This window comes from Colius striatus, chromosome 16 (genome assembly GCF_028858725.1).
Source record: "Colius striatus isolate bColStr4 chromosome 16, bColStr4.1.hap1, whole genome shotgun sequence".
Lineage (NCBI taxonomy): Eukaryota > Metazoa > Chordata > Aves > Coliiformes > Coliidae > Colius > Colius striatus.
This window is the reverse complement of record NC_084774.1, coordinates 13426267-13436068: the sequence shown is the minus strand read 5'-3', so window position 1 is coordinate 13436068 and position 9802 is coordinate 13426267.

Sequence of the window (9802 nt, the reverse complement as noted above, 5' to 3'; positions counted from 1 at the left end):
CAGTGGGCAGTAGACAGCCTGGGTTCTGCTCATAAGCTTATTTCATAACTTTTTAAAAAATCAGACACAAAGCATATTTTCCTCTTTTTTTTTTTCTGCTGAATCAGTTTCAAACACTTTGCCTTCCTACTTTGATGTCCTCGTTTAAACTTTAACCATGTTTCTTTTCCATTCTGTTTTGCATCTTCTCTCATTTGTCTTGAACAAAGCGCAAGTCCTAAATTATAGCAAACTTTTTTCTTCTTCCAAATATTCCCACTGAAATAGCGTGTGTTTGGGGAATTTGGAACTGTTCCTCTGGACCCTGTGCATGCAAAAATGCTTATATAACAAAAATAATAGCATTATTACTTGTATAAGAAAGCATAATTAGCTTGCATATTTAATTACGTTATATTGGATCATTCTTATCAAGAGTTTCTATTCATCTCTTCAGCATTATTACTGAGAACATGTTGATCAACATGAGTGTAATCGCATTATGGATAATCCACTATATTATCTCTAATCCAGGAATTTAAACAGATCGGGGTTGCACTGTGCTGGGTTGGACTATGCTGATGATGCTATAAAGATTAAGCATTGCTTCTCTTTGCTACTGATCAGAGAAGAGTCAGAAATGAAAGCTGGAGATGCTGGTGATAAATAAAATAGAAAATGGTTTAGGAAATGGAACCGTAGTGCTGAATCTCGTGTTCATCTGCTCAGTAAGGTGGATAAAATTCAACATGTCAAAGGACTTCATAAAACTGGATCTTTTATCATTATTTACTCCAGAGAACATTAGAAATGAAACATTTATAATATTATGTTTGTCATACACCTACATACAGCTTGAATATAGGCTTCTATTTTATATATGCGTGGAATTGTATATCAGTATGAGCACGTATACATGTGTATACACCAGAATACTTCAGTAATGTCCTTAAACTTGATATAAGTAGTGTGTTTCTGTAGCACAGACACATGTGTATGGATCTTGTTACCCTTTGAGGTCCGTACTTTGCCAAAGCAACCCAAACTGCATTTAATGTCGTACTATTAAATTATTCTGTGCATGCTTAATTTGCTTTTAGCTTTTGGCATTAACCCAAGCATTTTCTTCATTGGCAACCTTGTCCTCTAAACATCTGAAATCTTAGTGTTATATTTGTGACAAACTTTGCTGAGAACACACTCACACGTCACTGTTAGGAGTGAACTTAAGCCATGCTGCAGCACCTTGGAAATGTGCCTCTGAAAGTCCACTCAATTGTTTTATTTTCTTATAATAAATGGTGATCTGTGCTTCTACAGACCATCATCAGACAGTCAGGATTCTTCTTATTAACATATATTTCTGTCTTCTAGAGTGTTTCTTGATTTTCTGCTGTTTCTGTTCACTGAAGGTAGAGATGTTTGGTATTTTTACACTCTGCTCTTTACAAAGAGCGTATCAAACCTTTTCAATGTTTTCAAAGGGAACAACAATAACTGATTCTAACCTGTAAAATGCACAGGGACAAATCTGGATGGTATTACTTTTTTCTCTCTGGGCAGGTGCAGGGTAATACCTCAAAAGAACCATTATTTTGTGCCTTTATTCCAATGTGTACATAAATGCTTGCATAACCCTTGCACAGCTGCTGTACAAACTACTCATGCCACAAGTATTAGTAATCCTAACAGGGGAGGTTGCATGGAAAATTGGGGTGTGTATGCTAAACCATATGTACCATGCCCCTGAATCATAAAACTTCTGTTGCTGGAGCAGAGAGACCTTTGGAGACTGTGGGTTTTACAGGTCTGTAGGAAGCAGGATTATATACAACAGCTGCACCCCACAGTTTCTCTCCTATTGAGGCTTATCTTGTGCATTTAAATAAGAATTTGGGCCAACATTATCTAAATATGGTCTCAGCTTCTACTTTTATTTATGTTTAATTTCCATAGGAACAATTATTTTAACAGTTTATTTTGAATACTTATTAGAGCCACTCAAATATGAAGTTCTGAGTTGCCAATTTCGAGCTGCATGGGGCTGCAGAGATACAATGTGCATTTTTTGTCTCTGCTTCTGCCTCTAAAATAACTTTCTTTATATCTGCAATGATTTATAGCAGTGTTTCTGAACTGGTCTGAAACAAGATGGGAGTTGGAGATGCATTTGATTCTCCAAAGCCCTGGCCACAAAAATCCCTTCCCAAGTTGCGCCGAGCAGCGCGGTTTGGCTCCAGCTCCCCGCGGTTTGAGGAACGTTCCAGCTCCCGCTCTGACCGAGGGAGGAGGTTTGCCACTTTACAAGTGGCTGCGTGAAGCAATCTCCCTGAGCTTTAGCAGTAGAAAATCCTTAATCAGAAGTTTATGCTGGAGGATTTGACAATGATAGGAAGGGCCTGTTTCTTCTGCGGGTGTGAACTGACACAGCACTGTGGGAGCAGAGGGAAGTGCGGAGGTACAGGCCTGGGGCTCTCCTGTCCCTCTCGGAGCTGTTGGGATTACTGCTGTGCCTTTGGGGGAGGAAACTTTAGGTGCAAGTGCCACATCTTAACAGGTTATCTTTATGAGCTGGGACTTTTAAGTTTTCAGTAAAACTTTTGCCTCCCAAATTGTGCTTAGAGCACACTGAGTTTGCTTTGCAAAGTGCATCTTTTCAGCATTCATCCAAAGCCTTTTCTGCAGTTGTCTGAGCCCCATAGGCAAATATATACTGTTAGACTGTTAAGATAATTTTTCAGTTAAGACATTGTCAAACTGCAAGCAGGACAATGGAAACAAAACCCTTTTTGTTCTGACTAAACTGTTCCTAATGACCCCCTCTATAAACAGTGGCACCAGCGGAGGTCTCAACAAGGCTCCTCATTGAGACCCCTTTCAAAAGGATAAGCGGAGCAGAACATGGGGCAGAAACTCTCCCAGTTACTGCGCTTCACTCCGCTTTGGTGGTCTGGCCACAAGAGACAATCTATTTGTTCTTGTAGGCACCCAAAAAGCATAATTTAAAAGCATGGATTTGAGCAATTAGCGTCCTATACAGCATTCTAAATATTTGGGTTGTCGGGAAAAGAGCAGAAGGAAGCAGTTTGTTTGCTTGTTTGTTTACTTAAATCAAGAGGCTATAAAATAGACTCCTCTGAGTTTCATATAAAAGCTTATTTTTGGTTTTAGGAGATGTACTTTTATTTGTTAAGCTCGTATGAAAATCAAAATGCAAAGTCCAAAGAAGTTAAGGTTTTGCATTCCAGTCAGATCCTCACATTTGTTTATGGGTTAAAATCATCTTTGTCAATAATGTGTGTTGCTTTGAGCAAGGAAAAGGTTTCAATTGTTTAGTTTCTAGAGAAATTTGAGATATGATGGTAAACTGAAACCACTGAGGACCAAACTCTTGTTCTTCCAGGTGAGTAACTGTAGGATGCTCCATACAGATACATGTAGCACAGACAGCGTCCTCACGCAGCTGAGGGCTATGGGGATTATGAATCACTTCCTGATTATTTCTGTGTCCTGAATTCATCAGAAGAATAGCACAGAAGACCTTCCACTTAAACAAAAACCTATTTACAGAGCATCTTCATTATATGTAATTGGTAAGAGGTGGTAGGTCAGGCAGCACAAAGTCCACAATGTACATGATTTAGGGATTACACTGACTACATTTGCAAATAGAAATGCCAGTTTCTTCTGAAACAAGCTGGAGTTTGCATTCTAGCATCTGATTTACTAACTTTTTTAACTTAAAGCATGGGCTACTGCTTAATTTAGAAACAGATGGGAAGAAAACATGGAGAAGTGATAAGAACATCCATTAAGATAGGAACCACATATTCTGAGCAGAGCCTAAACCATGGAGAAAAGTAACTCCTGCAACATTCAGAACACCTTCAAGTCTCCATGATATGACATTGATATGAGGACACTGCCATTGTGAGAAGTGCTCAGCAGTTCCCAGCCTCAGGCATTTGAGTTTTGATTATGGATAGTGTCCACACTCTTCCTTTGTAGAAGAGTGGGATGGAGGGTTTCAGTGTGTCTTGGAAATGGAAGGATTTGAGTAAGTGCACGGGGGAGGCCTGGTGCCCTGTGATGGGATACTGAAAGAGAAATGTCAAGGAAATCTTTAAGAGATTTCCAGTAGAAACAAAAGAATCTTTGTGAAAGATACTGTTAGAAAGTCTAATGGAAGGAATGGGGACATTAAGTGAATTGAGAGGATTTGCAAGTTGTTTCTAAGCCTCAGGCAAGAACAAAAAGCTGAGCATTTACTGTTTACTATATTTGGTATGTATGGAAGAGCAGTCTGGACATCAAGGGAGCTAATAAAATGCAGAGCCTAATTTGTCTCTTGACTGCAAGCTGTGTCCTTGCACTAGGAATAGAAAATTGCTTCTGTTAAAGGAGAGTTCTGAGGAAGAGCAGCTGAGACTTGACCTGTCCTTTTGTGAGAAGGACTGCTTTTGTGGCCAAGGCACATACCCATGTTGTCCTTGAATGCAATTTTCTTTCTCTTCTTTCTGTGCGTGTAAGCATTGTGCAGAGTGCTCTCAATCTAGTTTTCAAGGCAATGTTAAGGTCCAGTATTAATTTTGTCACATCTTGCCTCAAAAATTGTTTTTACTGAAAATTTCTGAACGAAAAAGACTGAGTAAAATTTGTTGCTGTAGAGACATTCTGATTGAGAATCCAGGTGGATAGGCTGAAAAACCACCTTGTTTTCTGATGCTATCTGCAGGTGTTTACAGGAAGTAATTGATCAGAATGAATGAGCAAATCGATTTCTAACTGTGTTTAATGCCATGTAAACTGGATTTTATTTCAAGTTTTGACTAGAAACTCTCAACTTTAGGGATCATTTGAGAGACGTGATAACTGTTAATCATGAAGAACAACAGTGTCAAAGAGGATCATTTTTTTTTTGAGTTTTCATGTGATTACGTTAGGATAAAGATGAGGAAAAATAACAACATGAACTTTATATAAACTTTGACTGATATGAAATTGCATTTTCTTGAAAGCAATGAATCTGGTTACCCAGGACTCTCTTGAGCCAAAGTGTTCTTTTTACTGTCTTTCAAACAATCTTGTGACTGTTAGATTTTAATAATGTTGGTAGTTATTTATCTCAGTGCAAAGAAGAGCTTAATGCAAACTTTCAGCCTATACTAACAGTGGGACACAGGTATGGTTTAAAGCAGTGATCTTTAACATTGTCTGATTTGCAGACTTTGGCAGCAGCCAGTTTGATGTGTCATAAAGTCATATCAAAGCAATCTGTCTTACTCACCTTTTTGGATCCCTGTAAAAGCAGCTCATGGCCTCCAATGCTTGTGAAGCATCCTTTAAAAATCAGTGATAAAGGACAACACATAATGCACAGATCAAATTAATTTTCCCTAAATGTCTCTTGCTCTTCTAAAGGCCAGAGAAAAATGAAGGGTTAAGGGTGGTGCACTGAGAATTGGAGTTGTCCACAAACAAACAAAAAATCTGGTATATAAAAAAAAATTAAATGATTTTGACATTTGTTTTAGATTTGTCACAGAATGATTTAAAAACCAAAACATGAATAGAAAGAATGAGACATCCCAGAATAGCCAACATCCAGTGGCTAGGGTATTTACTTGGGCCATGTCCAAGAAGTGCTTTATGGGATTTGGAGCAGAAGTTTGACATAATGTTTTCAACATTATTTTTGTCAGAGTTAAATGTAGGCTCTGACAAAGGGCTTGCTTGGAGTCCTGGACTTCATAGGTGAGACTTAGTCACTGGGCAGTTTCTCTGTTGCATTTGGTAGGGTGCTATCATGTATCCTGGTATTTTTCTGACTGGGGCAATGAATAAAATGACATCCACCTTTCTACTCCATTCTCTTTCAGAACAGATTTTTCTCATAGAAATATCTGAATGTGCTTATCTGTATTTCCAGGGAAATCAATCTGTTGCTTTAAAAAAAAATCATTTTTGGCAAGTTGGCATTTTCAGATGGTAAAAAGCACTTTGTCCCAAAAATTCCCAGCCACCTTTTCTGAGCTGAGACCTGTCTCTGAATTGTACAAATGTGAGACGTTTGCTTTCAGTATTTTACAAGTAAAGTGGGATCTGGAATGATAAAAATCTCTCTGTGAATTTGTGTGAATTTTGTAAGGAGTATGTAGAGTAAAATATAAAAAAACCTGTTGATGACTGTCAGTTAATGCTGAAATTAAGGAAAAATCAATTGGTGGGGGAAAAAAATCAGGTTGAGATGTCAAGTCTTCTCATTTACTTTGCAGACATGGATCTTTCAGTCCAGTCCTTTCATCCTCATTCCCAGTCCTACTCTGCATCTCATTGAGCTCCACTGGACACACATGCTCAACTTCTCTTTCTGGTTTAGCCTGTGCTCCTGCCAACCTCCCACTATTTTGTATTCCTTCTTCCCTGCTGTCTGTTTTACACCCAGGCCTGATCCCACCGCAAATGCCCTTCCACAGCACTGTGTACCCTTAGGCATTACTGACTAAGAACTGAGACTTGCAAGTGTCCCAGGGGAATCTAAAGGCATATGCTGAGGATGTGTTTCAACAGCACACTGTCTCAGTGCCTCAGCACTCTCAATTCATTAAATAGCATAGTTAATTCTAAAGATGTTTACTATTTCTGCAACTGGTTATTGGAAAGTTGATTACTAGGTTAATGGCCCTACTGGAAAACAGTTATCCCATTACTGGAGATGAAGTCAATCCAGTTCAGGATGCCTTGTAATAAAGCGTTATTACAGATTATGTGTGCAGCCAATGGCTTGTTTTCCTAGAAGAACAGAATGGGAATATATTTTGCATCAGACATTAAATGTCTCTAGCTCAATTGTCCAAGCAGTAAAGTGATATTGAGCAATATTGGGGGTAGCAATGTTTGATGTCACATGTGCCTCTCTGCTCCTTTCCCCTGTATTGAATCAGCATCTGTAATGTTTAATATTCTTTTAAAATGAGATGTCTAGAACTGAAAGAATGCCATGCAGGGACAGCAAAGCTGTCTAAGTAGTCTCCAGCCCAGGATTTGGTAAAGCTCTGCTAATTTACCTACTGAGAAATAAAATATGCTGATTACCTACAGAGAAGCAGAATTTATTAGCTCTGATGCAAGTTTCTTGTTCTGCTCCTAGAACCTGGTCTAGCTTGTTTGGAGGTAACGCAGGGAGATTGTATAGGTGCTGTACACACTTCCTGTAATTTAGGAAGCACTGGGTGATGGTGTGCTTTGGATGAAATATACAAACAAGATTCTACTGACTTTTGGTCAGTGGAGATTCCTATCACACCTCTTAGTCTGGTTCCCTAGGGAAACTACTTACACAATCTCATTATTTGTCTGACCCAGTTTCCAATATGCTGACACATTTGTTACAGGTTACTTAGGTGTTTCAGAGATACTATGTCCATACCAGTTTTGCAAGAATTAGCACCTAAGTAAAGGAAGGAATCCTTATTAATGCTCCCATTGAGGAAGAAGAGAGAATTCAGTTATTATTCATTGTGGTTGACAACAGCAAGCCGTTTGACTGATTTGCACATCGCTCTGATATTCCTTGGCTAAAGCACTGCTTTATTCAGCTGCCAAATAAAAGAAGTCAAGGGATGGCTAGGGGAAAGATGCCAGGGCACAGGGAGGGTACTCCCCAGAGAATAAGAGATACTGCATGCTCTTGGTGGGGGGCTGAGAGTCTGGAAGGAGGAAGAGGACTAGGGGTATTGCAGTGTGAGGTGGTAAAGGACAGGAGGACAGCTGGGGTTCTTCCCATAGGGAGGTATAAGAGATGTAACATAAATCCATAAAGAATCAAGCTTAATTAGTTCCACTTTCCAGGGTATAATTTGTTAGGAAAATACTGAGGTCTTAATTTTGTTATTTTGGATGCTTTTACACACTGCTTTAGCCCTTCCACTATTCCATCTATCACTTGTAGCTGGTACATGCCTTGCTGTTACACAGCAGGAATCTGCTGTTATTTGACCTGAAAAGATCATTACACTAGCTTTATTTGGTGTGCATTTAATAAAGCTGTGGCTGTTGTGACTATAACTCATGACTCCTATGTCATTCTGCAGTGGTGTAACCAGCGATTCAGCATTCCAGGAGCATCAGTTCAAAGGGAAGTATGAGGGAAATGTATGCCAGACCATTGTGACTTTTATTACTCCTCTCCTCCTGCACTCCTCTGTTAGGAAGATACATTCTCTAGCTGGAGAACTGAAGTACAAAGCATCCTTAGACCTTGTAGTGCAAAATGTAAGAAGTGATGTTATCTGCAGAAAGTGGACTTTAGATTCTATCAGCTCACATTTAGCATAAAGCATTTCCTATGGTAATGCTTCTCACTTTCCCAGACTTTTAAAGGCTCCGAGTGGCACACAGGCTGCAGACCTCTTTGTAATGTTAATGAATCATCTTAATGGACTGTTTTAGCAGAAACATTCATCACCTTTTGTACCACAATGATTTTTTTTGTTATACTTAAATGGTTAAGTAGGCAATAAATGCCTATCAGACCAACCACCACGGTCTAGTAATCCACCTCACTATAAATCACCAGTGGATTATTATTGTCCTGTTTAATTAACACTCTTAAAGGGTTCTATCGTTGGATAGACTTTCACCTTGCACTAAGCAGGCATTAACATTTGAAAGAAAAAAAAGTGTGTTTATATGAAAAAATGTTGATCAGTGTGAGCTGGAACTGGTAGTGGCAGGTTGGATGAAATACCTGCCGGGTTGTATGTGGGTGTCCAGGGGTGATTCCTTACGTCAGCCTTCAGTGGAAGCAAAAACTTGACCTGTGGAATACTTAATTGAAGTCGTGGCAAATGACAGTTTCAGTATTGTAGAATGCCAGTTTCATTTGTATTAGGTCTTGAAGATATTTGTTGATATTTGGTCTCAAATCACAGCTTCAAAAGTTTTAATTCCAGGAGTTGGGAAGGTTTTTGTGAGCGTATGTTTTGTGTGTAATAGGGGGTTGTTTGTGGTCTGATTCAATCTGAAGTGGTTTTAGAGGACTGGATCAAACTCTTGTCTTTTTTTCTGCAACAAAAGGTGAGGAGGGAAGCCTGATCCTGTTGCTCCTCTGTGAACTCTTTTCAGACTTCACAGCCAGGAAGAGTAAGCGAAGCAGCAAGAGTTCCTGGGAAAGGCAGGGGATCTACAGGCTTAGATGCTCTGTGCAAAACAATCTCTGCAGCTCTTTTGCAAACGAAATTCCCACAATGAGACACAAGCTTGAGGCAGGATCACTCTCAAGGTACGAACATCTTTGTACATAGTACAGCTCAGTGCTGGTTTTCTCCTCTTGGCAGAATATAAAGATGGCAACTTTTTTTTCCCCTCCTAGAATACAATTTCATGCATTTGCTAGGAATTTCCTCATCTTTTGTCAGGCTCTTGTCTTTTTCTTTTGAAAAAGGCTCTTATAAAGGCAGCGTTTCCCATCCATGAAATCTTATCCTGCTTTCTTTGATTTTGTTACCTTGGTAATGCTAGTAGTTCACTTACCAACCCTGCATTCAGTGGATACCAATGCTAACAGCAGGTAGGTGAGATAACCAAGTGCTCAATTTCCATCTTACAGACAGAGCAACTAACATGTAATGTTCAGAGATTTTCTGATGTCTTTAGGAGTCACAACTAGTAACATAGCTCAAGAGACCCTGTTTCTTGTCTGCACACTAACCTGATGTGCACATCCCTTTCCTTTTGCCATTTTTGTTAAATTATTTCCTAGTATGGACTCTGGCAAATTCAAGAACAAATCAAACTGCTAAGTGGAACACAAGCACACTAA